General features: G+C 48.7%; 1 protein-coding gene across 4 annotated transcripts in view; it reads right to left on the bottom strand.

Annotated features, from left to right (window-relative positions):
- LOC132382903 (interleukin-2 receptor subunit beta-like) overlaps positions 1–27,697 on the bottom strand; it is an 84,503-nt gene that overhangs the window by 38,711 nt on the left and 18,095 nt on the right. For 2 of the 4 annotated variants that reach the window (XM_059953441.1, XM_059953444.1), the window contains exon 2: positions 3,597–3,776. The gene's annotated coding sequence lies outside the window, so the exon portion shown is untranslated. Of the gene's footprint in view, positions 1–1,518; positions 1,581–3,596; positions 3,777–8,388; positions 8,523–27,697 lie in introns of those variants that run through there. The other 2 variants (XM_059953442.1, XM_059953445.1) reach the window with 2 other exon arrangements.

Below are 27,697 nucleotides of genomic sequence, written 5' to 3'. Positions count from 1 at the left end.
GTACAGTACCTTCATAATAAATTTACTTTGAGCTTTGAACTTTGAATTTTCTTGCTATCCAGTGGATTGGAGAACAAGGGGTTTGCGGTTATTCTCTGGCAATATAAAACTCAAGAGCAGTGATTCCCAACCTGAGGTCCGTGAACCCCTTGCTTAATGGTATTGGCTCATGGTGTGATAAAGGTTGGAAACCCCTGCTCCAGAGGGAACTGTAAGTGGATGTTAGGTTGCACTTGGAACACTGTTAGTCTTATAGGGAGAAGTGTGTAGCTTTACAATGTGAGGGAACGAGTGAGCTTATGAGGGAAGATCAGATAAAGTAGAGGATTATTGCACAGAATTTAGAAGAACAGCTTTTTGATTTAGTAAATATCTTAAAGATAAAACAGAAAATCTGTGAAGAAGAAGACACAAAAAGTGGCTGCACAAGTTTTGAAGGGTGGTTACGAAGGAAGAGGGTGGATTGAGTTGAGAGTCACGACGTAATGTTGCAGCTCTATAAAACTCTGGTTAGACCACATTGGAGTATTGTGATCTGTTCTGGTCACCTCATTATAGGACGGATGTGGAAGCTTTAGAGAGGTGCAGAGGGGACTTGGCAGGATGCTACCTGGTTTAGAGAACATGTCTTCTGAGAACAAGCTAGGAGTGGAAGATGAGAGATGACTTGATAAAGGTAGATGAGATTATAAGAGGCAAAGTGGAAAGCTAGAGCCTTTTTCTCAGGGTATCAATGGTTAATACCAGAAGACATCCTTTTAAGGTGAGTGGAGGAAAATAAAGGGGGATGTCATAGGGAGTTTTATTTTACCCAGATATTGGTAAGTGTCTGGATTGTATTGCTGGGGTAGAGGCTGATAGATTAGGGACATTTAAGGGACTTTTAGAAAGGTACCTAGATGAAAGAAACATGGAGATTTATGCAGGAGGGAAGGGTTGATTGATCATGAAGTAGATTAAAATGTTTACACAACATCATGTAGCAAGGGACCTGTACTGTGTTGTAACTGTTCTGTGTTCCTCATTAAAATGCACAATGGCTTTTACTTGGCCACAGGAATAGCCTTGTGAGGTAACTGACTTCCTTCCGTTCCATCCTGGTCCCTGCTGTCTTCTTTAGGACCTTAATCTTGCCCATCCCTCCCAACCTGAACCACACATAGTCCTCTGCCTCCATCTTCCTGCCCAACTCTCAGCTTCCTTCCTCCAAGACTGGCATCCAAGTGACACACACGGAAACTTCATCCTGCTCCCTATCTTCCCATTTTCCTCAATTCCTCATCTGCTTTTGCTCTCCCCTCTGAGCATTCTCCACAAATGTCTGTAATCTTCTCAGGAGTGAAGGCCCGGGGCTAAACAGAGTGGTGTCCCACTCTCCCTCCTGCTTCTTGTTGGAGCTCTTCCAAAGCCCCGCCATCCACCAGGTCACGGTGGTCCCACCGTCAGAGGCATCCCTGCAACTTAGAATCACTCAGCCGCCTGTATCCCAGCCTTCCTGGTCGATTCTCCTGCCCTCACCTCAGCTGAACATCATTGCTTGAGACCAGCTTCTGACGTGCAGTTACTGAAGACTGTTGGCCTCCATCCAGAACCGCTGAAGTCCTATCAGCCTCTTTGCAACATGCTTTCATGGTACAAGCTTGAGGAGAACAAAGAATAAAATGATAAACAGGAACTGTTTATCAAAATAGACTGGCCATTGACTTCTAAGTACAGCATTTCATCAAAGCATCTAGCAGCACAGGAAGCTGAAAACTAACTCCTGTGCAATGTGTAAACACCACTGTGAGGTGTTGACATTTATGTGCTGTGATGAAAAGCATAGATTGAGTGGACAGCTGGAGGCTTTTTCCCCTGGGTGGAAACAGGTAAAACCAGGGGGCATAATTTTAAGGTGATTGGAGAGAAGTGTAGTTGGGGGGGGGTGATATCAGAGATAATTTTATTTTAAACAGAGAGAGGTGGGTGTGTGGAACACCCTGCCAGGGATGGTAGAGGCAGATACATTAAGGACAGCTCAGACAGGCACATGGATAAGTGAAATTGGAGGGTTATGTGAGAGGGGAGGGGTGAGATTGATTTTGGAGTCAGTTAAATGGTCTGCACAACATCCTGGGCTGAAAGGCCGTATCTGAGCCGTACTGTTCTATTTTCCATGTTCTAAAGCCTCCAGTAACTCTCAAATCATTCTAAATGAAGGACCAGTCATCTCTGCACCCGAGAACATCATAACTGTGATGATGGTTATTGGTGTGGGACAGAACTAATAGAGTGGTAGTATTAGTGCAGGGGTAGTTACTGGTGTGAGACGGTACCAGTAGAGTGGTAGTTATTACAGTCAGGCAGATTTAGTGCAGTGGTAGTTATTGGTGTTTGTCAGAACACCAGTGTAGAAGTGCCCCTGATTTAACAGTTAGTTTGTGAAAGGGGATTTGCTCACAGGTGGCACTGGTGTTAGCTTGTCAAAGCACTACATTGCCTGCCTGACAGAGCCTGCTAAAGAAACCCATAAACACGAGATTCTGCAGATGCTGGAAACCCAGAATAACACAAACGCAAAACGCTGGAGGAACTCAGCACGTCAGGCAGTGTCCATGGCCCCTGCCGTTAACCAAGGGGTCTGTGAACCCCAGGTTAGAAACTCCTGGCCTATGGAGAGGTGTAAAAAGTCAGCATTTCAGGTCGAAACCCTTCGTCAGGACCCACAAGGTCGACCATTTATTCCCTTCCACAGATGGTGTCTCACTTGCTGAATTCCCTCAAGCATTTGGTGTGTCTTCCACTGAAGTGCTCAGTAGTTTATCAACCAGATGGCAGAGATGCCATCTCCTGCCATTTGTTTACAAAATAGAGAAAGTGAAAGGCACCACACGACCTTTGTCTCTGAGCATTGAAGTCATACGCCCTCCTACACTGCCGCACTCTCGCACAGAACCAGTTGAGCAAGAAGCTCCACTCGGGCTCTGGTGCTTCAGTGAGTAAAGCTGATACCGACCTTTAGCTGCCTCAGCGTGTGATGCTGAGGTGCTTTTCTGAGTGCGAGGCTGAATTATATTTTTGTACGGCTGCAAAGGAAACGTATCTCACCACATCTGTCCAAGAGCTGTTGGGCAAACTCTTGCAAAATAAAAGCTGGATTAAGGTTAGAAAACAGAATGTGATCTTCTTGTGCAGTTAGAAAGAAATTAGGAAGAAATATCAGGGCTTTGCTTTTTAAGGGTATGAATGAGAAATGGCATCTGGAACAGAGGCCACTCGGTCCTGTGCTCCTGCTACACCATTAAATGGCTGAACATTTAGTTCAGTATCACGTTCCCCATTAGTAATCCCATTTTGCACCCCCACCCCAACCACCCAGCTTCTGAACCAGCATGGATAACTTCACTCACCTCAAATCTGAACTGTTCCCCAACCCACAAACTCACATTCAGGAATTCTAGAATTAATCTTAGTATTTTTTTTAATGTATGAAGTTTTATGTATGCACATTGGTTGTTTGTCAGTCTTTGTTTACGTATAGATTGTCATAAATTCTGTTGCATTTCTTTATGTAAATAGCAGCAAGAAAGTTAACCTCAATGGCAGCATATACGTACCTTCTTAATAAATAAAATGCTGCGGTTAGTGCCACTGTATTACAATCGGTGTTCGGCGTTCAGTTCTGGCATCACCTGGTGCGTCGGTGTTCGGAGGTCAATTCCAGCGTCATCTGTCAGCAAGTTTGTACGTTCCTTCCTGAAAGCGTGTGGGTTTCCTCTGGATGCTCTGGTTTCCTCCTACAGTACAAAGACGCAATGGTTAGTAGGTTAATAGTCACTGTAAATTGGTTAGGGTTGAATCTGTGAGTTGCTGGTCAGCACAGCCTGTTGGCTGTTTACGTTGTGTTTGACCTTGCCTTTGATTTGTTTGACACCTATCAATTTTCCACTTGAATTTACTTAGCAACTGAGCCTCCATTGTCCACTCGAGTAGAGAATTCCAAAGACTTCTCCCCCTTCCAGTCCCGAATGGCTGACCATTCTGAGACTGTGAAGCCTGGTTCTAGACATCAAGTACCCTGAGAGCAAACGTTCTGCCGGAGGAACTCAGAGAGGGGAGTAGCATCTGTGGGTAGAAAGAAATTGTTGATGATCTGAAACCCTGCATCAGGCCACCCTCCCATCCTTCTCCCTATTTTCTTCGCCCTATCACCAATCCCTTGGCTGCCTAGGCCCCAAGCTCTGACACTCTCTTTGTACACCTTGTTGTATCTCTAACCCGCCATTTCCATCCTTCATACCTTCTTTAGAGGGTACCAAATGACAAGCATTTGGTTATTCTGGGCCTGTACTTTAGAAGAATGAGGGGGATCTCACTGAAATCTGTTGAATATTGAAAGGTCTGGACAGAATGGATGTGGGAGGACATTTCCTGTAATGGGGGAGTCTAGGACCAGAGGACACAGCATCAGAAAAGTGGGGTATCTATTTAGAACAGAGGTGAGCAGGAATTCCTTTAGCCAGAGGGTGGTGAATCTGTCAAATTCATCGCCACAGGCCAGTGAAGGCCAATTCATTGAGCAGATCTAAAGTGGAGGTTGATAGGTTCTTGATTAGTTGGGGAATCAAAGGGAGAAGGATAATAAATCAGCCATGGTAGAATGGTGGAGCAGACTCAATGGGCAGAATGGCCTAATTCTGCTCTGTGCCTTATGGTTACCTCTTTGACCAACCCATCTCAATATCTTTCTACTGGGTGCACATCAAACTTCACTTCATCACATTGGGCCAAAGGAATGTCTTGGTCTCATTGACTATGATATGGGAGTATAATTAAAGTTCAAAGTTAGTTTATATCCATATCCCGTCCATATCGAGCCCCCCCGGCCATAAATGTTGCATCCCGGATGTCTATGTGATACACAATCAGGACAGTAAGATATGGAGAGCAAGCAAAGTACATTTATGTCACCACAGACAACCCTGAGATTCATTCCTTGCAGGCATTCACAGTAAAACCAAGAAATACAATAGAACCAATGAAAGACCTCACCCAACAGGACGGACAACCAACCAACCTGCAAAAGACAACAAACTGTGCAAATACAAAATGAAAAACAAAATAACGATATTACTAAATAAATAAGCAACAAGTATCAAGCACGAGACATGACCGATCTGTGACTCTCCCTCAGCACTAGGGCACAGCCACATCCCCTGTCAGTCTCATAGAACAGTACAACCTGCTCAGAGTACAATGTTGTGTTGTCCATTTAACCTACTCCAAAATCTATCTAATACTTCCCTCCTACATAGCCCTCCATTTCTCTATCATCCATGTGCACATCTCTCTTAAACGTCCTTAACGTATCTGCCCCCACCACCTCCCCTGGCAGGTGTTCCGTGCACCCACCACTCACTGTGCAAAAAGAACTACCTCTGATGCCCCCCACTGTACTTACCTCCAATCACACTAAAATTCTGCCCCCTTGTATTAGCCATTTTGGCCCAGGACAAAAATCTCTGGCTGTCCATTCTGTCTGTGTCCCTTATCACCTTGTATAGCTCTACCTAGTCACCTTTCATCCTCCGTCGCTCCAAAGAGAAAAGCCCTAACTCTCTTTCCTCATAAGACCTGAAAAGGTCCCCTTTATCCCCACTCTTTGCCTCCTGCAAGTTAGCCAATCTTCTATCCATGCTAGTATCTTTCCTGTAATACCTGTGGGCTCTTACCTTGTTTAGCAGTTTTATGTGCGGAACCTTGTCAAAAGCCCTCTGAAAATCCAAGTAAATAACATCCACCCTATCTACCCTGTCTACTCTATCTGTTAATTCCTTATAATGAGGCATCAAAATATTCCAAGTGTGGTCTAACCAGTCATTTATTGTTGCAACCTTACCTCACTGCTCTTGAACTCAGTTCCCTGACTAATCCGGGCTTTACAAAGGACAGCCGAGACTGCCCAGTGCATCACCGCACCAGTCTACCTCCCCCATCAACGTACAGTATACAGAGAAAGGAGCTGGAAAAGGGGCCAGAAACATCATGAGGGGTCCCACCCACCCTGCTCATGGACTGTTTGTCCCATTCCCATTGGGGGGGAGGCTACGTAGCATTCACACCAGGACCACCAGAGTCAAAAACAGTTCCTTTCACCAAGCAGTGAGGGTGATCAACACCTCCACCCACGAACTCCACCACTACTTTATTATTTCCTGTCAGTCACCTTATGTACAGCACAGTGTCACTTCATGGGCAGTCTATGTATAGAAGCGATCTTATTTATATTAATCATGTGCTCTTTATTACTATTGTTGTGTTCTTTTTCTTTTCTGTTTTTTTGTGTTGCATCAGGTCCAGAGTAACAACTATTTCACTCTCCTTACATTTGTATGTGGGAGGTACCACGAAACAAGCAACAGGCCATACACCTTCATAACCACACTATCAAGTTGATTGGACAGAACTTTTGGACATCATCCAAGTTTTGGGCAAAGTGGGCGAGTTCCCATTGGTGCAAGGACTCAGAAGGTGGAGGAACGGGAGGAAGGGAGGCGATACAACACGATGGACTCTCAATCTGGAATTTATTAGAGGGAGAAGAGAGCAGGGAAGGACTGGGATGGGGGGGAGCTGAAGTGCTGGGAAATGGGACTGAGTGGTTGCTCCCACAGACAGAAGAGTCCTGATGGACCAAATGGCCAGCTGCTCACCCAGAGGACGAAACTACTGTTCTCTCAGTCTCTGAGGTCAGAGATAAACGACACTTGCTGCTCATCCTGTGTTAGGCTGACAAAGCAAGAACTGGAATTAGAATTGGTTTATTATACTGAGATTCGGTGAAAAGCTGGCCTTGCACGCCGTTCACACAGATCAGACCATTATTTCTTATTGATTTAGTGATACAGTGTGGAATAGGCCCGACCGACACTTCAAGCCACACCACTCCAACGACCCCTGACAACTCCGATTCAACCCTAACCTGATCATGGGACAATTTACAATGACTGATATCCTGTAGCTCTCAGGAACATGGGAGGAAACTGGAGCAAACCGTGCATTCCACAGGAGGGACCTTATAGAGGACCCCAGGACTGAACTCACTTCAGTACCCCGAGATGTTAGCGCATTAGCTGACTGCTATGATGCTGTTACTGAGTGCGTCGAGGTAAAACAATAACAACGCAGATTAGAATTTGAGAGTAAGTGCAGTGTGGATTAACAATAAGGTGCAAGAACATAGCCAAGTAGATTGTGAGGTCAAGAATCCATCTTATCATGCTAGGGAACCAATTAATAGTCTATAATCTGGAGAACTCAGTCAAACTCTATGAAGGAAACCCAGAATGCGTCCAGCCCATGAGGATAGAAAGGGGGGTGAGAATTCTCAAATGCACTCTTGCATTCATGGGTGTGGAATTAATTTCTGTGGCCCCATGCTGAGGATTATGAGCCAAAAAGATTTAAGAGAGGAGGGAACTGCAAGGGGAAGGTGAGGCACTAGTTAATTTTCTTATGCCACTTCCAATCAACACTTATTATTTCCTGTTTTCTTACCAGCAGGCTACCGCAGACCACAAGTATTTAACTCACCCCCATTAAAGGATCACATTTTATCAAGTCCCTATGCAGAGTGATTAACTCTTCCTATGCACCAGGCACTCAGGGGGAAATTCAATTGCAAACTTCGGTTGTGGAGGTGGTATTTATTGTTAATTTCTCTGGCTCCCAGACCAGCAACGCCTTAAGATTTTTACCCTTGTTTTCAAGCCTTTCTCTGACCTAGTCCTGCTGAGATACAACCATTACATTCCAGAGGCATTTAAATAGATGTTTAAATATAAAAGCCATAGAAAAATGCTGTTGAAATGTGGGCAAAGGTAGAAGGACGAAAAGGGTTTAGCACGAATGTGATGGGCTGAATGGCTCATTTCTGTGCTATACAGCTCTATGTACAACTTCCTCCAATTCTCTCCTCTATGTCCTCTCCCCGCCCGTGTTAACCTCTCCTCCAAGGTGGTTCAATTTGGAATTTTCAGGCTTGCCGAGTTTCTCTTCCACTTTGTGTGTGATGCTGAAGAATTTTTGTTTAATGGAAGAAAAATTGTGATCGTTTGTTAATGATGCTACAATTTCTCCGCCCTGGGCAAGGCCCGTGGAGGTGATCCAGCGATCAATTCCCGGAGAATCAGGGGTAAATCTACGGGGTCAGCTGGACAGTCTCTTTCAGCCGCGATTGTAAGTAATGGGTTAAATGGACAAGTGCATGCCTGACAACTCAATAACAGGACTGTGGCTTGTCTGGTGGCAAATCTAGTGAAGCTCACACATACGCCTACACACGGCAAGGTGGACAAGTGGACAACACTCTGCGATCGGCCGCAAACTCAAAGCTAAACTCAGCCTCACCATCCCAGCAGCGAGCTCCTTTGGATTTGCACGATGCAAATTTCCCTTCCTGATCACAAAACGTGTGAAACAGCTCCAGCCCGCTGCGTTTGTTTCTGTTGTGCGTAACCACACAATACAAAATCAGCAGCGTGACTAATAACAGGCGCTGCTAAATCCGCTAACACTACCTCATTAGTCACACATATTAACTACACCTCCCTTTAATTAACTCTCAACGTCACACAAATTCAAGTTCCTGGATGTGAACGTCTCTGAGGGTCTCCCCAGGGCCCAACACGTCGATGCAACTACAAAGGAGGCACGCCAGTGGCCTTGTTTCACTAGGCGTTTGAGGAGAATTGGTATGTCACCAAAGTCCCTCAAAGATTTCTACAGATGTACCATGGAGAACATTCTATGTTCGTAGTTCCATCACCATCTGGTGTGGGGGCAGGGGAGCAGGGGCACTGCACAGGATCGGGAAAAGCTGCAGAAAGTTGTCAACTCAGCCAGCTCCATCATGGGCACTAGTCTCCCCTCACCAGGACCCCTTCAAAGGGCAACCTCTCATCATGGACACTGGCCTCCCCTCACCAGGACCCCTTCAAAGGGCAACCTCTCATCATGGGCACTGGTCTCCCCTCACCAGGACCCCTTCAAAGGGCAACCTCTCATCATGGACACTGGCCTCCCCTCACCAGGACCCCTTCAAAGGGCAACCTCTCATCATGGACACTGGCCTCCCCTCACCAGGACCCCTTCAAAGGGCAACCTCTCATCATGGGCACTAGACTCCCCTCACCAGGACCCCTTCAAAGGGCAACCTCTCATCATGGGCACTGGCCTCCCCTCACCAGGACCCCTTCAAAGGGCAACCTCTCAAAAAAGCGGCATCTATGTTGAAGGCTACCTGTCATCTGGTATACAAGCTGCATCCACCGTGAAGGATGTTCCCTCTTCTCATTGCTTCCATCAGGGAGGAGGCACAGGAGCCTGAAGAGACACACTCAATGTTTTAAGAACGGCTTCTTCCCCCTCTGCCATGAGATTACTGACTGGACATTGACCCCATGAGCACCTCTTCAGTATCCACGGTCTGGATTGAGGTTAGGAAAGTGCAAAGAGGCATTTCACAACTTGACCTGTGCTAGCTGTGACAAATCTTGGTGCACAGGTCAAATTGTGAAATGCCTTTCTCCACTTTGATCTCAAGGATCATTGGACCCACTCACAAGAGGATAAAAGCTAACAGCCAACACAAGAGACCACAGATTGGAGCAAGGCCACGGGTCAAGGAGGTGGAAGGGCTCGAGGCCTGGTGCCAGGCTAAACCTCTTCCTCAATGCCAGCAAGATAAAGGAGATGGTTGCAAGCAAGAGAAAATCTGCAGACGCTGGAAATGCAAGCAGCGCACACAGAATGCTAGGGGAACTCAGCAGGCTGGGCCGCGTCAAGGGAAAAGGGTGAACGGTTGGCATTTCAGGCCGAGACCCTTCAGCATGACTCAGAGCAGATGGTTATTGGCCAGAAGAACTCGCACCACTCACATCCCTCTTTACGTCGGAACGGAGTGGAAACTGTGAGCAGTTTCAAGCTCCCGGGAGTGCAGATCTCGCACAACCTCTCACGGTCCCAGATTCCACCCTCCACAGTCAGGAAAGCTCACCAAGGCATCTACTTTCTGGGGAGGCTGAAGATAGCTGGACTACGCACACGTTCTCCAGATGCGCAGGGGAGAGCAGCATCACTGTGTGGTACGAAAGCTGCTCTGAGGCAGTCAGAAGGCTCTGCAGCGGGCAGCTAAAACTGGCCACCCGCCTACCCGCCATCAGGGACGTGTATACAGGAAGGTGCCGGAGAAAGGCCAGTAACATCATGAAGGGTCCCACCCACCCTGCTCATGGACCATTTGTCCCATTCCCATCAGGGGAGTGAGACAAGGTATTCATTACAGGACCATCGTGCTCAAAATTGCTGCTTCCCCGAGCTAACCTGGCTGTTCAACAGCTCCACCTGACCACTCATACACATCACCCAGCATCAGTTTACGGATATACAATATGTCTATGTATTTCCTGAGGCTGTCATAGCTGGGGGTGATAGTGGGGATAAGCTCTCACAACCAAGTCCGACTCTTGGCCTTCACGTGTCGCTTTGCTACTGGGCTCAGTGGAGCTGTTTCTACTGACAAGAGAGAGAGCAAAGGTGGACTACTGGTGCCTCAAATTCGGTTGTTTCAAGCTGTTGAGGCTCAGCAGCCCGCCTAGGAGAAAGAAAACTGATTTTATCCCTCCTTGCGGCCATACCCACTCACGGGAAAGGCTTCGGGAGCAAACCCCGAGGAAGAAGTCCGGAGCCGGGGTCCCTAAGGCAGTTTGATGCTGTTTACAACTTCGCTCAGGCAACCTCTGCGATGTCACTGGTGACAAACTGTATCGGCGCTTGCCCTTCCCTCGGACTACATCAGTGACGTGGAGAGGGGGAGCCCGCTGCATGGGGCATCACCCGGTTCTTTAAATCTCCCACCCAGGCTTGCACCCTGGAAAGGACACAGTCCAGCAGAGGCGCAAACCCATGGCCCCCTGGGTTCGAGGGCTGCCTACTGTATATCACGGTTACTTATATATATATTGTGTTTTATAAAATTGCTCTTATATTTATTTTATATTTTTAAAATTGTGTTTCTTATGCAGGATTGGATCGGGCAGGACAATTGTTTTGTTCTCCTTTCCGCCTGTGTACTGAAAGATGACAATAAATAACCTGAATCTTGAACCAAAGGGGTTAACTTCACTTACCTCCACTTGCCCCATCACTGAACTCTTCCCACAGCCTATGAGCTCACTTTCACAGACTCTTCACCTCACGGTCTAGGTAGTTATTGTTTATTTATTATTATTATTATTATTTTTTCTTTTTCTTCTTCTTTTTGTATTTGCACAGTGTGTTGTCTTACGCAAGTCTGTACTGCGTATGCCCGCGAGGAAATAAATCCCAGAGTTGTATGTGGTGACATGTATATAGTTTGAGAATTAATTTACTTTGAACTTTTGAACCTCGAAACAAAATGCTGGAGGAGCTCAGTGGGTCAGGCAGCACCTACACATGGAAATGTATTTTTGCTGATCAGGAATAAGATAAAGGGTTTCGATCAGAACAATTCATCTCCCTCCCCCTGACCTGCTGAGTTCCTCCAGCTGCAGTTTCTCTTGTGACTCCTGGATGTAAGAGTGGGTGATTAATCATTCAAAGGTGCTACATAGAGGAGGAAATGGGACAAGAATGTGAAATTCCAAAGTTCAAAGTAAATTTATAATCAAAACAAGTTTATTTACCATTCTTCCATACTTGAATACAGTTGAACAATTTCTCTCGGGCCAAGGTGCAAGCGTTCAAAATGGCGAGTAACGTAATTCAGAATAGTGAGCAAAGATGCATACTCAACTCAAAAAAAAAAGAACAGCAATGTATCAAAGTACATATAGGTCATCATATACAACCTGAGATTCATTTTCACATTAAAATTGTGGAAATGAGTATTCACAGTAAATACAAGAAATACAATAGAATCAATGAAAGACTGCGCCCAACAGGACGGGCTGAAAACAAGTTGCAAAAGACAGCAAACTGTGAAATTGCAAAATGAGAAAAAAATTATCAAGATAATAATAATAAAAATAAATAAAAAAGCAGCTAATATTGAGAACATGAGATGAAGCGTCCTTGGAAGAGAGTTCATAGGTTGTGGGAACAGTTCAGTATTGGGGTGAGTGAAGTTGAGTAAAGATATCCCCTTTGATGAGAGGAGATAACCTCACTCAAGAGCCTGAAGTTTGAGGGGTAACAAGTTGTTCCTGAAGCTGGTGGTGTGGGTCTTGAGGCTCCTGGACCTTCTTCTTGATGGCAGAAGAAAGAAAAGAGCATAACCTGGGTGGTGGGGTTGGAGTCATCAAGTTAAATTTAACTTCCAACATTCTTCTTGACATCAGTGTGAGACATTTACTCTCCTTAGTAACACACACAAAACACTGGAGGAATTAAGGAGATCAGGAAGCACCTAAGGAAATGAACGGACAGTCAACATTTTGCACCAAGATCCTTCTTCAAGTCCCTTCTCTCTCAACAGACGTTGCCCGACGTGCTAGATCTCGATGTTTCGGGTTGAGACACTTTAACAGGGTGGTAGACAGTCTTGGCCCAAAGTGTCGATGGTCCAGTTCCCTCCATAGACACCGCCTGACCCATGGAGTCATCCAGTGATTTCTGCACTGCTCATTCAGTGTGGACTGATCAGGGCTCATGTGGACATTTCCACTCTGCTGCTTTCTGTCAGCTCACTACAAGTTGGCTGCTGTCATCAGTAATTGGTTTATTATGGTCATGTGAACTGCGATACAGTGGTTAAAAAGTACTTTCGTTGCCACAGCACTTCGGAAGAGCTTAATTGGCTGAAAATCACTTTTGGATTCAAGGCACGAAAAGCAGCAGCAGATTAAACAGATGTGAATGAGAAAAATGAGTGCGCTGTTTTTATCTCGGTCTTTTGGTTAGTCATGAATTTGAATCAATTTATGATCTAAAGCCTCAGAAACTGATATTGTCATCCACGTATACTGGTTTATTTATCAACTTTGTTATCTTATCTATTACCAGTCATTCTCAGAATGAAAACAATAAACCATCGTTATTAGACAAAACTCAGTAGCAAAATCAGAGATTTGCATCTGAAAGGTATAGGAGGGGACCCAGGGGCCGGGTGAAACCAAAGAGGAGTGCCCAGAAATTACCTCCTCCATGGCTGATATTCAGTGCACCAAATCAGTTAGCAAATGATTTTGCAAAAGCACAGGTCGTGAGATTATTACGAGATCTTGAAGACACCTCTTAGGTTGAACGAACTCAGGTTTTTCTCTTTGGGCCACACTTGGAGTATTGTGTTCAGTTTTGGCCACCTCACTATAGGAAGGATGTGGAAACTTTAGAGAGGATGCAGGTTACTGTCTGGACTAGATAACATGTCTTCTGAGGATAGGTTGAGCAAGTTAGGGTTTTTCTCTCGGAGTAAATGAATATGGGAGGAGACTTGACACAAGATGATAAGAAGAATAGCAAACACGGAAATCTGCAGATGCTGGAAATTCAAACAACACACACAAAATGCTGGTGGAACACAGCAGGCCCGGCAGCACCTATAAGGAGAAGCATTGTCTATAGGGAAACAGCGCTTCTCCCTATAGATGCTGCCTGGCCTGCTGTGTTCCACCAGCATTTTGTGTGTGTTGTTGATAAGAAGAGTTTCCCAGGGTAGAAATGGCATCCTAGCATCCCCCCCCCCCCTTCTTTTCCAGTGCGGACGAAGGGTCTCGGCCCAAAACATCGACTGTTCATTTGTTTCCTTAGATGCTGCCTGGCCTGCTCAGTCCCCCCAGCATTTTGTGTGACTTACGTTGGATTTCCAGCATCTGCAGGTTTCTCACATATTTGATGCTACTTCACTACTTTTTCTTTTGCACTAATAATTTAATTTAACTATTACTGTAATTGACAGCTTTTTCTCTGTTGTTATTAGGTACTGCTGCAACAAAACAACAAATGTCACAACATATGCCAGTGATACACACAAAATGCTGGTGGAACGCAGCAGGCCAGGCAGCATCTACAGGGAGAGGCCCGAAACGTCGACAGTGCCTCTCCCTGTAGATGCTGCCTGACCTGCTGCATTCCACCAGCATTTTGTGTGTGTTGCTTGTATTTCCAGCATCTGCAGATTTCCTCGTAAATGCCAGTGATGTTCAACCTGATTCTGAATCTATTCATCATTTCCATATTTTCTGCCTGACCTGCTGGGTTCCTTCAGAAGTTTGCGTGTGTGTTGCTCAAGATTTCCAGCATCTGCAGAATCTTTTGTGCACACTATCTGGTAATCAACAGGTTACGTTCAGTTAAATCTTGATGAAATCAATGGTATTGTAACTCTGCTCTCAAAGTTACTTCTGAGAAATTTTGAACCATTTTCCTCTGTTTCTTTTTCCAGAAACATTGGGTGTTTCCAAACACCAGCCATTACTATTAACTCTGGTTCTAACCACAGATCCAGAACAGATAGATTGATTCACAGGAACACAGAAGGTTAAGCTGCAATTTGCCTGATGCAGTTAAGGTGATCAAAGAACCTGATAGGATAAGTGAAAATAAAGAACTTTGGTGGTAAGTTCCATGTGAGATCTTTAATGATAGCCCAGATACTGGGTAAAAGGTTGTATTAATAATTGACAGAACACAACAGTAGCGTAACGGTTAACATAGAAATAGCAATTTACAGCACATTACAGGCCCTTTGGCCCATAATGTTCTGTGGACTATGTAACCTACCCTAAAAACTGCCTAAGAATTTCCCTCTATTTTCTAAGCTCCATGTACCTATCTAAGATGCTGTTAAAAGACCCTATTGTGTCTGTTTCCACCACCGCCACCGGCAGTGCATTCCACACACCCACCACTCTCTGATGAAGAACTTACCCCTGATATCCCCTTGGTACCTATTTCCAGGCATCTTAAAACTATGCCCCCTCGTGTTAGTCACAGCATGGCGCGTTCCAGAGTTCAGAGTTCAAACCCGGTGCCGTAATGTAAGTAGTCTTCCCCGTGGAATGCGTGGGTTTTCTCCAGGATGCCCCACCCCGAATTCCTCCCACAGTCCAAAGATGTAAGTTCATCAGTGATTGTAAACTGTCCCGGGATGAGGTTAAGGTTAGCTGGCTTTGTCAGAGGTTGCTGGGGCACCTACCACCCTCTGTGTGTAACAACTTGCCTCATGGAGTTCCTTTAAACTTTTCCCCCTCTCACCTTGAAACTATTTGACATTTCCACCCTGGAAATGCATTCCTGAGTCTCTATCCTCCTGAATGATCGAAAAGGGAGGGGGGGACTGAACGACCTTCTACAATCCTCTGAACGCAGCCGAATAGCCGAAAGCGGCTCAGCCTCAGGAGGAAACTATTTGATCAACAGGATGGTAAAGATAGGGCAACTGTAAAATCAGACTGCTGAGGTACGTTTGAAGTTGCTTGCCTGAATCAGTCATCTCGTGAATTTCAATAGGTCCTAAATTTACAGGTTTTTATTTATTTATTGGAATAGAGTGTGGAATAAGCTCTTCCGGCCCTTCGAGCCCAGTAAACCCGGGTTTAACCCTCCTCTAATTATAGTGATCAGTTGACCCACCAACCCAGAAGTCGTTGAACTGTGTGAGGAAACGTACCCACGCGGTCACAAGGAGAACGTACAAACTCCCCACAGACAGCGGCTCATCCCCTTCTCCCACTCACTCAGTAAACAGAAAACTCTGTTCATCCTCAGTATCACCCCTATCTTTGCATGATGAGAGACACTCACACAACCTCAAACTTAACAAATTTCCAAACACAGGGGATTCTGCAGGTGCTGGAAGTCCAGAGCAACACATGCAAAATGCTGGAGGAACTCAGCAGGTCAGGCAGCCTCAGTGGAAATGAGTAAACAGTCAATGATTTGGGCCAAGGGCCTTCATCAGGACTTGAAAGGAAGGGGGAAGACGCCAGAATAAGAACATGGGGTGAGGGGAAGGAGGCTAGCAAGAAGATGATAGAATCATGGAGTCATTGAAAAGTACAGCTCAGAAACAGGCCCCTTGGCTCATCCAGCCCATGCTGAACCATTTAAACCATCTACTCCCATTGACCTGTACTGGGACCATAGTCATGCAAACCGCTCCCATCCACGTACCTATCCAAACTTCTCTTAAACGTTGAAACCAGGCTCACGTGCACCACTTGCGTTGGCGGCTCGTTCCACACTCTCATGACCCTCTGAGTGAAGAAGTTTCCCCTCATGCTCTTTCACCTTTCTCTCTTAACCCATGTCTTTATGGTAGCCCCACTAAACCTCGGTGGAAAGAGCCTGCATTTACCCTATCTATACCCCTCATAATTTTGTGTACCTCTGTCAAATCTCCCCTCAATCTTCCACATCAAATAGGCTGAACGTGGAGTATCACGTGCATTTCTGTTCATCTACCTACAGGAAAGATGTAAGTAAAGCTGAACGAGTGCAGGGAAAGTTGCACTGCTGGCACCTGAGGACCTGATTTACAGGGAACAGTCAGGACTTTAACACCAGGAGTGCAGGGGAATGAGAGGAGATCTTGATGGCATTTGTAACCTGTTTCCCTCTCTGCCTCTTTATGGAGGCCTACAAAATTATGAGGAGTAATGATAGGGAGAATGCATACAGGCCTTTTCCCTTCAGTTTGGGCGAGACTAGGACTCGAGGCCGTAGGCTTGGGGTGAAAGGTGAAGTATTGAAGGGGAATCTGAGGGGAAAGGTCTCCACTTAGAGGGATCGAGCTGCCAAAAAGCGGTAGATGCAAGTTCAATTGTACCATTCCAGAGGAGTTTGGATAGGAGGGATACGGAGGGTTATGGAATATGAGATGAAGAGTCCTTGAAAGTGAGTCCACAGGTTGTGGGAACCGTTGAGTGATGGGGGGAGTGAAATTGAGTGACATTATCCCCCCTAGTTCAGGAACCTGATGGTTGAGGGCTAATAACTATTCCTGAACTTGTTGGTGTGGTGCCCACTGGGACCACCGTTCTGGCCGGTTTGGATTTCATTTGCCCCTTTCCACCTTCACTGCCCCTTACACATCTTTGACTGCTCCTGCATCAATTAGTCTACATACAGAATCCCATATACAATCCCATCAGAGATCTTCCTTTCTCTTGGGTACCACAGTAGCATAACGTTTAATGTGATGTCATTACAGCTCAGGGCGTTACAGTTAAATCGGGGGTTGCTGGGCAGCGAGGCTTGAAGGACCGGAAGGGCCTACTCCATGCTGTATTTCAATAAATATTCAGGGAATGAAGGAATATGGGTCTCTACAGGCAGTGGTGCTGAGATAGAAAATCAGCCATAATCTTATTGAATCAGTGAGCAGACACTTGGGGCCAAATAGACTGCTGCTCCTTTACCTTCTGTTTTCACACCCCTCTTTGTTTTCATTCTCTGTGAGACGGCAGTGCCTTACCTTTCCAAGGTGAAGCTGAACACGTCCAGACCACAAAACAATTGGGAATCTCCTTTGACAGCCTCTCCCGCTTAACTGACTGTCAAACCACCCTAATGATTTGAACGCTACTGATGTATCCCAAACATCTTCACATATTAAAAAAATTATGAGGGAGGGGAGGGGGAAGATTCTCAGAAGTGGGAGGTGATAGCTGACAGTGATAAAGATGGTGTTAACAGATAGAAGCATGGACTAAAAGGAAGGAGTTGGGGAAGGGGAGCCACTGGGAGGAGTAAGTGGATGGAGAGGCTGGGGTCAGAGAAGAGAGGGGAGATCAGGAGGTGAGAGAAGGGGCTGAGGGGGTCAGAGAAGAGAGGGGAGATCAGGAGGTGAGAGAAGGGGCTGAGGGGGTCAGAGAAGAGAGGGGAGATCAGGAGGAGAGAGAAGGGGCTGAGGGGGTCAGAGAAGAGAGGGGAGATCAGGAGGAGAGAGAAGTGAGAAAAGGGGCTGAGGGGGTCAGAGAGGAGAGGGGAGATCAGGAGGTGAGAGAAGGGGCTGAGGGGGTCAGAGAGGAGAGGGGAGATCAGGAGGAGAGAGAAGTGAGAAAAGGGGCTGAGGGGGTCAGAGAGGAGAGGGGAGATCAGGAGGTGAGAGAAGGGGCTGAGGGGGTCAGAGAGGAGAGGGGAGATCGGGAGGAGAGAGAAGTGAGAAAAGGGATCAGTCACTTTTTGTGTAGCCCCATTAGTGTGTACCCAGTCCAAATGTGGGCGCAGTAGTGAGGTCCCAGCTGCCCGTTACTGGGGCACACTGCACGCCTGCCTCCTATGTGCACTGCCTAGAAATCAGCGTACGATTATTTTTAAGTGTGAAGATGAAAATGTTTGGCCCCGGCTTGCACTTGGTGCTCACTTGTGCTATGTTTAGACCCAGAGTCAAAGATGAAAGAGCACACCTATATGGGTAAGCTGATATAAATATAAAATATCATCTGATAACTCCATGTTGAGGTGCAGGTTCTTGTACACACGGATAGAAAGATTTGTAACCCAAATACAGTCCTACTAAACAGGCAGGAAGCGGTTGGTCTTTATCAGGTTTTCACTCAATTGCAGTTCAGAGAAGCCACAGACTAAAGGCTCATGTTTCTACGCCAACACCTCAGCCTCAAGAGAAGTCAGAGAACTTTGTAGCTAATTAAATACCTCTGGAGATTGGGAAGCAGGGAAGCAAATTCTCGGGCACGGTCACCGAGGACAAAGTGGGGACGGTGTAGATAGTGAGGTTGGTGTAGGCGGTGAGGATGGTGTAGGCGGTGAGGATGGTGTAGGTGGTGAGGATGGTGTAGGTGGTGAGGATGGTGTAGGCGGTGAGGATGGTGTAGACAGTGAGGATGGTGTAGACGGTGAGGATGGTGTAGACGGTGAGGATGGTGTAGACGGTGAGGGTGGTGTAGACGGTGAGGATGGTGCAGGCAGTGAGGATGGTGTAGACGGTGAGGATGGTGTAGACGGTGAGGGTGGTGTAGACGGTGAGGGTGGTGTAGGCGGTGAGGATGGTGTAGACGGTGAGGATGGTGTAGACAGTGAGGATGGTGTAGGCAGTGAGGATGGTGTAGGCGGTGAGGACAGTGAGGTGGTGAGGATGGTGTAGGCGGTGAGGATGGTGTAGGCGGTGAGGATGGTGTAGACAGTGAGGATGGTGTAGACGGTGAGGATGGTGTAGGCAGTGAGGATGGTGTAGGCGGTGAGGACAGTGAGGTGGTGAGGATGGTGTAGACGGTGAGGGTGGCGTAGGCGGTGAGGACGATGTAGGCGGTGAGGATGGTGTAGACGGTGAGGATGGTGTAGACGGTGAGGATGGTGTAGGCGGTGAGGATGGTGTAGACGGTGAGGATGGTGTAGACGGTGAGGATGGTGCAGGCAGTGAGGATGGTGTAGGCGGTGAGGATGGTGTAGGCGGTGAGGATGGTGTAGACGGTGAGGACAGTGAGGTGGTGAGGATGGTGTAGACGGTGAGGATGGTGTAGGCGGTGAGGATGGTGTAGACAGTGAGGATGGTGTAGGCGGTGAGGGTGGTGTAGACGGTGAGGATGGTGTAGGCGGTGAGGATGGTGTAGACGGTGAGGATGGTGTAGGCGGTGAGGATGGTGTAGGCATTGAGGATGGTGTAGACGGTGAGGATGGTGTAGACGGTGAGGATGGTGTAGGTGGTGAGGACAGTGAGGTGGTGAGGATGGTGTAGGCATTGAGGATGGTGTAGGCAGTGAGGATGGTGTAGACGGTGAGGATGGTGTAGACGGTGAGGGTGGTGTAGGCAGTGAGGATGGTGTAGGCGGTGAGGACAGTGAGGTGGTGAGGATGGTGTAGACGGTGAGGGTGGTGTAGACGGTGAGGGTGGTGTAGGCGGTGAGGGTGGTGTAGGCGGTGAGGATGGTGTAGGCGGTGAGGGTGGTGTAGGCAGTGAGGGTGGTGTAGACGGTGAGGATGGTGTAGGCGGTGAGGGTGGTGTAGGCGGTGAGGATGGTGTAGGCGGTGAGGGTGGTGTAGGCAGTGAGGATGGTGTAGACGGTGAGGATGGTGTAGACGGTGAGGATGGTGTAGGCAGTGAGGATGGTGTAGGCGGTGAGGGTGGTGTAGGCAGTGAGGATGGTGTAGACGGTGAGGGTGGTGTAGACGGTGAGGATGGTGTAGACAGTGAGGACGATGTAGGCGGTGAGGATGGTGTAGACGGTGAGGATGGTGTAGACGGTGAGGATGGTGTAGGCGGTGAGGATGGTGTAGACGGTGAGGATGGTGTAGACAGTGAGGATGGTGTAGACGGTGAGGATGGTGTAGACGGTGAGGATGGTGTAGGCGGTGAGGATGGTGTAGACGGTGAGGATGGTGTAGACAGTGAGGATGGTGTAGACGGTGAGGACAGTGAGGTGGTGAGGATGGTGTAGACGGTGAGGATGGTGTAGGCGGTGAGGATGGTGTAGGCGGTGAGGATGGTGTAGGCGGTGAGGGTGGTGTAGACGGTGAGGATGGTGTAGGCGGTGAGGATGGTGTAGACGGTGAGGACAGAGAGGTGGTGAGGATGGTGTAGACGGTGAGGACGATGTAGGCGGTGAGGGTGGTGTAGACGGTGAGGACAGTGAGGTGGTGAGGATGGTGTAGACGGTGAGGATGGTGTAGGCGGTGAGGATGGTGTAGGCGGTGAGGATGGTGTAGACGGTGAGGATGGTGTAGGCGGTGAGGATGGTGTAGACGGTGAGGATGGTGTAGGCGGTGAGGGTGGTGTAGACGGTGAGGATGGAGTAGGCGGTGAGGATGGTGTAGGCGGTGACGGTGGTGTAGACGGTGAGGGTGGTGTAGACGGTGAGGATGGTGTAGGCGGTGAGGATGGTGTAGGCGGTGAGGGTGGTGTAGACGGTGAGGATGGTGTAGGCGGTGAGGATGGTGTAGGCGGTGACGGTGGTGTAGACGGTGAGGATGGTGTAGGTGGTGAGGATGGTGTAGACGGTGAGGATGGTGTAGACGGTGAGGATGGTGTAGACGGTGAGGATGGTGTAGGCGGTGAGGGTGGTGTAGACGGTGAGGATGGAGTAGGCGGTGAGGATGGTGTAGGCGGTGACGGTGGTGTAGACGGTGAGGATGGTGTAGGTGGTGAGGATGGTGTAGACGGTGAGGATGGTGTAGACGGTGAGGATGGTGTAGACGGTGAGGATGGTGTAGACAGTGAGGACGATGTAGGCATTGAGGATGGTGTAGGCGGTGAGGATGGTGTAGACGGTGAGGATGGTGTAGGCGGTGAGGATGGTGTAGACGGTGAGGATGGTGTAGACGGTGAGGATGGTGTAGACGGTGAGGATGATGTAGGCGGTGAGGATGGTGTAGACGGTGAGGATGGTGTAGACAGTGAGGATGGTGTAGACGGTGAGGATGGTGTAGACAGTGAGGACGATGTAGGCAGTGAGGATGGTGTAGGCGGTGAGGACAGTGAGGTGGTGAGGATGGTGTAGACGGTGAGGATGGTGTAGACAGTGAGGACGATGTAGGCGGTGAGGATGGTGTAGGCGGTGAGGGTGGTGTAGACGGTGAGGATGGTGTAGACGGTGAGGGTGGTGTAGGCGGTGAGGATGGTGTAGGCGGTGAGGATGGTGTAGGCGGTGAGGATGGTGTAGGCGGTGAGGGTGGTGTAGACGGTGAGGATGGTGTAGACGGTGAGGATGGTGTAGACGGTGAGGATGGTGTAGACGGTGAGGATGGTGTAGGCAGTGAGGATGGTGTAGGCGGTGAGGGTGGTGTAGATGGTGAGGATGGTGTAGACAGTGAGGACGATGTAGGCGGTGAGGATGGTGTAGACGGTGAGGATGGTGTAGACGGTGAGGATGGTGTAGGCGGTGAGGATGGTGTAGGCGGTGAGGACAGTGAGGTGGTGAGGATGGTGTAGATGGTGAGGATGTTGTAGACAGTGAGGACGATGTAGGCGGTGAGGATGGTGTAGGTGGTGAGGATGGTGTAGGCGGTGAGGATGGTGTAGACGGTGAGGATGGTGTAGACGGTGAGGATGGTGTAGGCAGTGAGGATGGTGTAGGCGGTGAGGGTGGTGTAGACGGTGAGGATGGTGTAGACGGTGAGGACGATGTAGGCGGTGAGGATGGTGTAGACGGTGAGGATGGTGTAGGCGGTGAGGATGGTGTAGGCGGTGAGGATGGTGTAGACGGTGAGGATGGTGTAGACGGTGAGGACGGTGTAGACAGTGAGGACGATGTAGGCGGTGAGGATGGTGTAGACGGTGAGGATGGTGTAGACAGTGAGGATGGTGTAGACGGTGAGGATGGTGTAGGCGGTGAGGGTGGTGTAGACGGTGAGGATGGTGTAGGCGGTGAGGATGGTGTAGGCGGTGAGGATGGTGTAGACGGTGAGGGTGGTGTAGACGGTGAGGATGGTGTAGACAGTGAGGATGGTGTAGGCAGTGAGGATGGTGTAGACGGTGAGGATGATGTAGGCGGTGAGGATGGTGTAGACGGTGAGGACGATGTAGGCGGTGAGGATGGTGTAGACGGTGAGGATGGTGTAGGTGGTGAGGATGGTGTAGACGGTGAGGATGGTGCAGGCAGTGAGGACGATGTAGGCGGTGAGGGTGGTGTAGACGGTGAGGGTGGTGTAGACGGTGAGGATGGTGTAGACGGTGAGGATGGTGCATGCAGTGACGGTGGTGTAGACGGTGAGGATGGTGTAGACGGTGAGGATGGTGTAGACGGTGAGGACGATGTAGGTGGTGAGGATGGTGTAGGCGGTGAGGACGATGTAGGCGGTGAGGATGGTGTAGACGGTGAGGACGATGTAGGCGGTGAGGATGGTGTAGGCGGTGAGGGTGGTGTAGGCGGTGAGGATGGTGTAGGCGGTGAGGATGGTGTAGGCGGTGAGGACAGTGAGGTGGTGAGGATGGTGTAGACGGTGAGGACGATGTAGACGGTGAGGATGGTGTAGACGGTGAGGATGGTGTAGGCGGTGAGGACAGTGAGGCGGTGAGGATGGTGTAGGCGGTGAGGATGGTGTAGACGGTGAGGATGGTGTAGACGGTGAGGGTGGTGTAGACGGTGAGGATGGTGTAGACAGTGAGGATGGTGTAGGCGGTGAGGATGGTGTAGACGGTGAGGACGATGTAGACGGTGAGGATGGTGTAGACGGTGAGGATGGTGTAGACAGTGAGGACGATGTAGGCAGTGAGGATGGTGTAGGCGGTGAGGATGGTGTAGGCGGTGAGGACAGTGAGGTGGTGAGGATGGTGTAGACGGTGAGGACGATGTAGGCGGTGAGGATGGTGTAGACGGTGAGGATGGTGTAGACGGTGAGGATGGTGTAGACGGTGAGGATGGTGTAGGCAGTGAGGATGGTGTAGGCGGTGAGGATGGTGCAGGCAGTGAGGATGGTGTAGACGGTGAGGATGGTGTAGACGGTGAGGATGGTGTAGACGGTGAGGATGGTGTAGGCGGTGAGGGTGGTGTAGGCGGTGAGGACAGTGAGGTGGTGAGGATGGTGCAGGCAGTGAGGATGGTGTAGGCGGTGAGGATGGTGCAGGCAGTGAGGATGGTGTAGACGGTGAGGATGGTGTAGGCGGTGAGGATGGTGTAGACGGTGAGGACGATGTAGGCGGTGAGGGTGGTGTAGACAGTGAGGACGATGTAGGCGGTGAGGATGGTGTAGACAGTGAGGACGATGTAGGCGGTGAGGATGGTGTAGGCGGTGAGGGTGGTGTAGACGGTGAGGATGGTGTAGGCGGTGAGGGTGGTGTAGACGGTGAGGACGATGTAGGCGGTGAGGATGGTGTAGGCGGTGAGGGTGGTGTAGACGGTGAGGATGGTGTAGACGGTGAGGATGGTGTAGGCGGTGAGGATGGTGTAGGCGGTGAGGATGGTGTAGACGGTGAGGACGATGTAGACGGTGAGGATGGTGTAGACGGTGAGGATGGTGTAGGCAGTGAGGATGGTGTAGACGGTGAGGATGATGTAGGCGGTGAGGATGGTGTAGACAGTGAGGACGATGTAGGCGGTGAGGATGGTGTAGGAAGTGGAGATGAGAATGCCACTACCTCCAATCATAGTGTTGAAGAATCTTGCAGCAGGACTGAAGAGTGGGAAAATCTACTCGTGCTCTGACTTGCATTGTTTGAATTCTTGTAATAAATGTTGAATAGATTGTGTGTTGATAATTTGTGGGCTTGCTGTAGGATTGGTGCAACTGGGTGTTTGAAGATTGATGCAGACTCAATGGGCTGAATGGCCTGTTTCTTTCTCTGTCAATGGCTCTGTGTGATAATCTGGTCATTTTCATATATTTTGGAACTGCGTCACTGGCCATTATTACAATGTTTTGAAATTCCTATATATGTCAAACCGGCTGCCAGTGGAAATGGTGGAGGCTGGTACATAAGATATATTGAAGAGCTATATGGACAGGTATATGGATGACATGAGATTCGAGCAGGGGATCCCAACCTGGGGTCCATGGACCCTTTACTTAACTTACTTACTGCCTGTTACACCATTGGCTCATAGGCCCTCCATCTCTATCTGTCAACACTGTCACTCACATATATAGAAGGATTCTCCTTTGCTGTTTCCTTAACAATTTTGTTTGACCATTCAGGGTTGTTAACCCTGAGCTGACCCCTGAACCTTAGTCTGGCCTCTCCCCTTTGACCTGTTGGGTGTGGGTGACCCTACCAAGACCCCGACTCTAGCCAACAGAGCTCTCCGGGTCGTTAGGGCGTTCGAGCCTCCAAACCCTATGACAAGGTTGTGGTCCACTTGGGGCCAAGTGCCCCTACCATTGTAGGGTTGGGAATCCCTGGATTAGAGGGACATGGGCCAAGTGTTGGGAAGTGGAATTAGCTTGAAGGTACATGTATGGACCATCAGCACACGAATGAGCCTTTCCCTGTTGAAGGGGACCCACTGGTCAGAATTCCCGTGGATGACAGAGTGGCCTGTTTCCAGTCTGTACATCCCCGCAGCATGACTCACTGACTAAGAGAAACAGATCTAACAATTCTGAGACAAGAGAAGCTTGTAAACCCATCCCCTCTATCCGCCAGAAGTGGAACTTCCCAGTGGCCAAACGTTTTATTTCTGATTCCCATTCTTGTTCCGACATATTCCGACATTCGGTCTATAGCCTCTTCTTCTGCCAAGATGAGACCGGCCTCTGGGCGGAGGGGCATCTCTCTCTGGGTAGCTTCCAACTTGATGGCATGAATATGGATTTCTTCTTCCTATTAAAAAAAATTCTCCTCCGCTTCCCCTCGTCTATTCCCCACTCTGGCCTCTTTCACCTTCTCATCTGCCTCTCGCTTACTCAGGGGTCCCCTTCCTCTCTTATCAGATTCCTTTTTCTCCAGCCCTTTATCTTTCCAACCCACTCGGTTTCACCTATCACCTTCCAGCTGTCCTCCTTCCCCTCCTCCTGCGTTTACATTCAGACACCTTACCCCTTCCTTTCCAGTTCTGATGAAGGGTCTCGGCCTGAAGGATCAACTGCTTCTTTATTCCATGGATGCTGCCTGGCCTGCCGAGTTCCTCCAGCGTTGCATGTGCGCTGCTCTGGATTTCCAGCGTCTGCAGAATCTTTTGTGTTTAGAAGCTTGTTAAGCTTGAGGCGGGGTGTGTGTGAAGAAGGCATATGTCTGACATGGTGTAAAAGCAGGGCCGATGATGAGAATAAGCTGTAAGCAAGGTTATCCAGTTAGTGAGTGAGCGGGAACGGTCAGAGAGTGAAAACTTGCCGCTTCCTGTAAGAAGTTCGTATGTTCTCCCCGTGATCAGGTGGGTTTCCTCCGGGTGCTCTGGTTTCCAGTTGGAAGGTTAATTGATCATTGTAAGTTGCCCCATGATTAGGCTAGGGGTAAATCAGAGGTTTCTGGGTGGTGTGGCTTGCAGGGCAGGTCCTGCTCTGTATCTAAATAAATAATTAAACAAAGAAGTGCCGTTTTGGTCACCGAATTACAGGAAGGATATTAATAAGGTTGAAAGAGTGCAGAGAAGGTTTACAAGGATGTTGCCGGGACTTGAGAAACTGAATTACAGAGAAAGGTTGAATAGGTTAGGACTTTATTCCCTGGAGCGTAGAAGAACGAGGGGAGACTTGATAGAGGTATATAAAATTATGATGGGTATAGATAGAGTGAATGCAAGCAGGCTTTTTCCACTGAGGCTAGGGGAGAAAAAAACCAGAGGTCATGGGTTAAGAGTGAAGGGGGAAAAGTTTAAAGGGAATGTTGGAGGGGTGGCTTCTTCAGACCGTGGGTGGTGGGAGTGTGGAATGAGCTGCCAGATGAAGTGGTAAATGAGGGCTCACTTTTAACATTTAAGAAAAACTTGGACAGGTACATGGATGAGAGGGGTATGGAGGGATATGGCCCAGGTGCAGGTCAGTGGGACTAGGCAGAAAAATGGTTCAGCACAGCCAAGAAGGGCCAAAAGGCCTGTTTCTGTGCTGTAAAGTACTATGGTTCTATGGTTCTAAAGAAGTTGCAAAAAGAGGCAAGAGAAATGGCGATAACATTTCAGGTCAGACTCCCTGTAATCCAGGTTGCTCAGGGCAAATTGTCTGAAGGAAGGGCAAATTTGAAGGCAGAATACAGGGTCAATGGCAGAATTCTTTGCTGCGTGGAGAAACAGACAGATCTTGGGGTCCACGTCAATAGTTCCCCTCAAAGCTGCTGCACAAATTGACAGGGTGGTGAAGAAGGCCTTCAACAGAGTTCAACAACCGCGTGGTAATGTTACATTCTATAGAACTCCGGTTAGACCACTTTTGGAGTACTGTGTTCATTTCTGGTCACCTCATTATCGGAAGGATGCAGAAGCTTCAGAGGGGTGGATAGGAGATTCACCAGGATTCTGTCTGGATTAGAGAGGGTGCAGAGGAGATTCACCAGGATGCTGTCTGGATTAGAGAGGGTGCAGAGGAGATTCACCAGGATTCTGTCTGGATTAGAGAGGGTGCAGAGGAGATTCACCAGGATGCTGTCTGGATTAGAGAGGGTGCAGAGGAGATTCTCCAGGATGCTGCCTGGATCAGAGAGGGTGCAGAGGAGATTCACCAGGATGCTGTCTGGATTAGAGAGGGTGCAGAGGAGATTCACCAGGACGCTGTCTGGATTAGAGAGGGTGCAGAGGAGATTCACCAGGACGCTGCCTGGATTAGAGAGGGTGCAGAGGAGATTCACCAGGACGCTGTCTGGATTAGAGAGGGTGCAGAGGAGATTCACCAGGATGCTGTCTGGATTAGAGAGGGTGCAGAGGAGATTCACCAGGACGCTGTCTGGATTAGAGAGGGTGCAGAGGAGATTCACCAGGATGCTGTCTGGATTGGAGAGGGTGCAGAGGAGATTCACCAGGACGCTGTCTGGATTAGAGAGGGTGCAGAGGAGATTCACCAGGACGCTGCCTGGATTAGAGAGGGTGCAGAGGAGATTCACCAGGACGCTGTCTGGATTAGAGAGGGTGCAGAGGAGATTCACCAGGATGCTGTCTGGATTAGAGAGGGTGCAGAGGAGATTCACCAGGACGCTGTCTGGATTAGAGAGGGTTCAGAGGAGATTCACCAGGATGCTGTCTGGATTGGAGAGGGTGCAGAGGAGATTCACCAGGATGCTGTCTGGATTAGAGAGGGTGCAGAGGAGATTCACCAGGATGCTGTCTGGATTGGAGAGGGTGCAGAGGAGATTCACCAGGATGCTGTCTGGATCAGAGAGGGTGCAGAGGAGATTCACCAGGATGCTGTCTGGATT

The sequence above is a fragment of the Hypanus sabinus genome, chromosome 29 (assembly GCF_030144855.1).
Source record: "Hypanus sabinus isolate sHypSab1 chromosome 29, sHypSab1.hap1, whole genome shotgun sequence".
In the NCBI taxonomy this organism is placed as follows: Eukaryota; Metazoa; Chordata; class Chondrichthyes; order Myliobatiformes; family Dasyatidae; genus Hypanus; species Hypanus sabinus.
Note: the sequence above shows the minus strand (reverse complement) of the source record. Positions and strands in the feature narration are given on the sequence as shown.